Source organism: Oncorhynchus kisutch, linkage group LG1, assembly GCF_002021735.2.
Source record: "Oncorhynchus kisutch isolate 150728-3 linkage group LG1, Okis_V2, whole genome shotgun sequence".
NCBI lineage: Eukaryota > Metazoa > Chordata > Actinopteri > Salmoniformes > Salmonidae > Oncorhynchus > Oncorhynchus kisutch.
Genome location: NC_034174.2, coordinates 57,773,130 through 57,779,652, shown reverse-complemented (window position 1 = coordinate 57,779,652; position 6,523 = coordinate 57,773,130).

Below are 6,523 nucleotides of genomic sequence, written 5' to 3'. Positions count from 1 at the left end.
ACTATTTAATGAAGCTGCCAGTTAAAGACTTGTGAGGCGTCTGTTTCTCAAACTAAACACTAATGTACTTGTCCTCTTGCTCAGTTGTGCACCGGGGCCTCCCACTACTCTTTCTATTTGAACGGTAGTGTATGTTGTCCTTTAAATCCTCTCACAGCAGTGAGCATGAAAGCAGTGTCTTTGCAGGTACTGTTGGTAGCAGCATCAGCTAACTTGGGTAGCTATTCAGCGCAGTTCTAGCCAGGTCATCTTGCAGGGAAATAGCAACAAAAAGCAAGGGAACAGACACAATTAACCAGGTACACCTCCGCGGTCCCAGTGTCGCGGGCTGTGTTCAAGCTGTTCGTGGAAATCCCTGGTAGATTGATACTGATAGCTACCAGATAGGCTAGTAGCTAGCTACGACAAATAACCTCAGACTTTTTGGTCTTGCGGGATCCCGGGTCAGATAGTAGCGTGGCTGCTCTCAGACGATCCTGCAGGTGAAGAAGCCGGGTGTGGAGGTCCTGGGCTGGTGTGGTTACACGTGGTCTGTGGTTGTGAGACTTGTTGGACGTACTGCCAAATTTTCTAAAATGACGTTGGAGGCGGCTTATGGTAGAGAAATTAACATTCAATTCTCTAGCAACAGCTCTTGTGGACATTCCTGCAGTCAGCATGCAAATTGCATGCTCTCTCAACTTGAGACATCCGTGGCATTGTGTTGTGTGACACAAGTGTAATTTTAGAGTGGCTTTTTATTGTCCCCAGCACAAAGTGCACCTGTGTAATGATCATGCCGTTTAATCAGCTTCTCGATATGCCACACCTATCAGGTGGATGGATTATCTTGGCAAAAGAGACATACTCACTGACAGGGATGTAAACAAATTTGAGCAACAATTTGAGAAAAATAAGCTTTTTGTGTGTATTGAACATTTCTGGGATCTTTTGTTTCAGCTCATAATGCATTAGATTTTGTTCAGTGTAGAAATACACTGAGGTTTTGGTCCAGGTGCTATTTCCTGCTCAGGGGAAAATTCTAAATCTCAAATACATTTTCAACCATTTCTGTTACGGTGAAGCTGGTATTTTGATTGTAATGTGATGAATATTACTAGGTCTTATTTGGATTTTTCAAATAACTCAGTATCAAACTTTTTTCGGGTCAATTCAATTCAAAAGTGTCTGTGTGACTAAGTTACCCAACACGGAAAATGGACAATGATTATCATTATTTTGATATTAAATGTCACTGCATCATTGCCAATCAAAATGTGTGGTCTCCACATAACATTGATAGCCCACTGAACCTTAGCCTAAGTCGGGGGTAGGCAACCCTGTTTCTGGAGTGCAGCGGGTACTGCAGGAATTTGTTGAATCTTCTCACCCCACCTGACCAACTGAGCTAATTGATCAGTTCAGTGATTGCCTAAATTCACCACATTTGGTCTTCCAGGTCGGTTAAAGTGCCTGCTGCACTCCAAGGGTTGCCTTGTCCTGGAGGCCAAGATCAAGCAAAGCAGTGTGACACAAACAACAACACAGAGTTACACATGGAATAAACAATCATACATTTCTCTCATTTGAAAGTTTTCACAAAAAAAAAAAGGTATTTATTTAACCAGGTAGGCTAGTTGAGAACAAGTTCTCATTTACAACTGCGACAAGGCCAATATAAAGCAAAGCAGTGCGACACAAACAACACACAGAGTCAATAATACAATAGAAAATGCCTATATACAGTGTATGCAAATGAGGTAAAATAAGAGAGGTATAAGGCAATAAATAGGCCATAGTGGTGAAATAATTACAATATAGCAATTAAACACTGGAGTGATAGATGTGCAGAAGATGAGTGTGCAAGTAGATACTGGGGTGCAAAGGAGCAAAATAAATCAAATAAATAACAGTATGGGGATGAGGTAGTTGGATGGGTTATTTACAGATGGGCTATGTACAGGTGCAGTGATCTGTGAGCTGCTCTGACAGCTGGTGCTTAAAGCTAGTAAGGGAGATATGAGTCTCAAGCTTCAGTGATTTTTGCAGTTCGTTCCAGTCATTGGCAGCAGAGAACTGGAAGGAAAGGAATTGGCCGAAGGAGGAATTGGCTTTGGGGGGGTGACCAGTGAAATATACCTGCTGGAGCATATGCTTCGGATGGGTGCTGCTATGGTGACCAGTGAGCTGAGATAAGGCGGGGCTTTAACTAGCAAAGACTTGAGCCAGTGGGTTTGGTGATGAATATGAAGCAAGGGCCAGCCAACGAGAGCATACAGGTCGCAGTGGTGGGTAGTATATGGGGCTTTGGTGACAAAACGGATGGCACTGTGATAGACTACATCCAATTTGCTGAGTAGAGTGTTGGAGGCTATTTTGTAAATGACATCACCAAAGTCTAGGATAGTCAGTTTTACGAGGGTATGTTTGGCAGTATGAGTGAAGGATGCTTGGTTGTAGAATCGGCTTCCTTTTTCACATTTAATTTTGGATTGGAGATGCTTAATGTGAGTCTGGAAGGAGAGTTTACGTCTAACCAGACACCTAGGTATTTGTAGTTGTCCACATATTCTAAGTCAGAACCGTCCAGAGTAGTGATGCTGGACAGGTGGGCAGGTGTGGGCAGCGATCGGTTGAAGAGCATGCATTTAGTTTAACTTGAATTTAAGCGCAGTTGGAGGACACGGAAGGAGAGTTGTATGGCATTGAAGCTCATCTGGAGGTTGGTTAACACAGTGTCCAAAGAATGGCCAGAAATATACAGAATGGTGTCGTCTGCATAGAGGTGGATCAGAGAATCACCAGCAGAAAGAGCGACGACATTGATGTACACAGAGAAGAGATTCGGCCTGAGGATTGAACCCTGTGGCATCCCCATAGACTGCCAGAAATCCGGACAACAGGCCCTCCGATTTGACACACTGAACACTATCTGAGAAGTAGTTGTTGAAGGTTGATGAATACAGCTGCACAGTATTGTCTCTCATCGCTGGTGGTTATGATATTGTTTAAGACCTTGAGCGTGGCTGAACGACAACATTATCAACATACAGCTGGCTGGTTTACGCTATATTGGCAGGATAGAAGAGAGGCATCGGGTAAGACAAGGGGGGCAAGGGTGGGCAGACTATGAATATTTGTTAGAAAACTTATGAGGTTTTGCTCGTCTGAGGTAGAGTATGTCATGATAAGCTGTAAACCACACTATCTACCTAGAGTTTTCATCTGTATATTTCATAGCTGTCTACATACCACCACAGACCGATGCTGGCACTAAGACACTCAATGAGCTGTATTGCGCCATAAAAAAAACTGGAAAATGCTCATCCAGAGGCGGGGATCCTAGAGGCCGGGGACTTTAATGCAGGGAAACTTAAATCCGTTTTACCAAATTTCTATCAGCATGTTAATTAAATGTGCAACCAGAGGGAAAAAAACTCTAGACCACTCCACACACAGAGACATGTACAAAGATCTCCCTCGCCCTCCATTCGGCAAATCTGACCATAATTCTATTCTCCTGATTCCTGCGTACAAGCAAAAATTAAAGCAGGAAGCACCAGGTAGATAAAAAAGTGGTCAGATGAAGCAGATGCTAAGCTACAGGACTGTTTTGCTAGCACAGACTCCAATATGTTCTAGGATTTTTCCGATGGCATTGAGGAGTACACCACGTCAGTCACTGGCTTCATCAAGAAGTGCATCGATGACGTTATCCACACAGTGACCATATGTACATACCCCAACCAGAAGCCATGGATTACAGGTAACATCCGCACTGAGCTAAAGACTAGAGCTGCCGCTTCCAAGGAGCGGGACTCTAACCCGGAAGCTTATAAGAAATCCCGCTATGCCGTCAGACGAACCATCAAACAGACAAAGCATCAATACAGGACTAAGATCTAATCGTACTACACCGGCTCCGACGCTCATCGGATGTTGCAGGGCTTGCAAACCATTACAGACTACAAGGGGAAGCATAGACAAGAGCTGCCCAGTGACAAGAGCCTACCAGACGAGCTAAACTACTTTTATGCTCGCTTTGAGGCAAATAACACTGAAACATGCATGAGAGCACCAGCTGTTCCGGACGACTGTGTAATCACGCTCTCCGCAGCCGATGTGCGTAATACCTTTAAACAGGTCAACATTTACAAGGCCGCAGGGCCAGACGAATTACCAGGACGTGTACTGCGAGCATGCGCTGACCAACTAGCAAGTGTCTTCATTGACATTTTCAACCTATTCCTGTCCAAGTCTGTAATACCAACATGTTTTAAGCAGACCACCATAGTCCCTGTGCCCAAGAACACTAACGTAACCTGCCTAAATAACTACCAACCCGTAGCACTCACGTCTGTAGCCAGGAAGTACTTTGAAAGGCTGGTCATGGCTCACATCAACACCATTATCCCAGAAACTCTAGACCCACTCCAATTTGCATACCGCCCCAACAGATCCACAGATGATGGAATCTCTATTGCACTCCACACCACCCTTTCCCACCAGGACAAAAGGAACATTATGTGAGTATGTTATTCATTGACTACAGCTCAGCGTTCAACTCCATAGGGCCCTCAAAGCTCATCTATAAGCTAAGGACCCTGGGACTAAACACCTCCCTCTGCAACTGTATCCTGGACTTCCTGATAGGCCGCCCCCAGGTGGTAAGGGTAGGCAACAACATCTGCCACGCTGATCTTCAAGATGGGGGCCCTTCAGGGTGCGTGCTTAGTCCCCTCCTGTACTCCCTGTTCACTCATGACTGCGTGGCCAAGCACTACTCCAACACCATCATTAAGTTTGCTGACGACACAACAGCGGTAGACCTGATCACCAACAATGACGAGACAGCCTATAGGGCGGAGGTCAGAGACCTGGCCGTGTAGTGCCAGGACAACAACCTCTCCCTCAATGTGATCAAGGCAAAGGAGATGATCATCACCAACAAACTAACATGGTCCAAGCACACCAAGACCGTCGTGAAGAGGGCATGACACAACCTATTGCCCCTCAGCAAATTGAAAAGATTTGGCATGGGTCCTCATATCCTCAAAAGGTTCTACAGCTGCACCATCGAGAGCACTGGTTGTATCACTGCCTGGTATGGCAACTGCTCGTCCTCCGACCGCAAGGCACTACAGAGGGTAGTGCCTACTGCCCAGTACATCACTGTGGCCAAGCACCTCTATATCAGGCAGTGTCAGACGAAGGCCCTAAAAATTGTCAAAGACTCCGGACACCCTAGTCATAGACTGTTCTCTCTGCTACCACACGGCAAGTGGTACCGGAGCGCCAAGTCTAGGTCCAAGAGGCTTCTAAACAGCTTCTACCCCCAAGCCATAAGACTCCTGAACATCTAATCAAATGGCTTCCCAGACTATTTGCATTGCCCACCCCACCCCCTTTTTTAAGCCACTGCTAGTCTCTGTTATTATCTATGCATAGTCACTTTAATAACTCTATCTACATGTACATATTACCTCCATCATAAAGTTATGAGAAAGCACACGTCATCAGACATCATTTTCATCAGTGAGTAACAGCTGTATGCAAATCCAAAGTTAAACACAAAAAACAGGACATGATTTCCCAAAAATGTAATACAAACCTGTGTAACCCAAACTGTATAGCATGGTACTTCATTACAGAGAAGATATACTGGTCAGACATGACCTGGTGTACTTCTCTATGCAGTTACATTAACCCAACAGTCCTTTTATCTTCCCAATTAGCATCAAGCTAATTCATTTTGGGTAACCCATGCACTCAGAACAGACTGCATGGCTTGTAACGACCCCATTCCATTTAACTGAATGTTATCTGGGCAACGCACAAGCCAGACACAGGAAGGAAGCCAAGCAAAGAGATAGGCAAAATTAGGTTATGTCCTTTGCATGCTGTTTTATAGCTCAATATTTCCAGTAACCTGATGGGCCCATCCTACAGTATGGCCGTGTGACCTCAGAACCATATGGAGAAGGCATGTCAAGAATGTATTGCACTTTGACTGACAACTGAATAGGTTAGGAAATTACCTCAGGCTCTATGGTTCTAAATTCTGAAACCAAACTGGGGTAGATATATCCAAAGAAAGTTCATTGATATTGTAGTGAACAGAGGGAGTGGGAAGCAAACCCAGGTTTCTGGTGGGAAAGGCAAACCCCCTACACATTGTGCCAATAGGGTTAACACAATTGATGGGAATTGTAACGTGACTCTTACAGCGAAAAGCGCTTCACTGCCCCCTCCACATGCTTTAACTGACCTCAGCCCCCTCACACATCAAAGCGTTCCGATGGCCTCACAGCCACCATTCCACTTTTAACACCAATGAAGCAAATGGGCTCCCGAGTGGTGCAGTGGTCTTAAGGCACTGCATCTCAGGCTGTATCACAACCGGCCGTGATTGGGAGTCCCATAGGGCGCTGTAGTCCGGGTTAGGGTTTGGTTGGGGTAGGCCGTCATTGTAAATAAGAATTAGTTCTTAACTAACTTGCCTAGTTAAATAAAGGTTACATTTAAAAAATATATATGGCAGTGG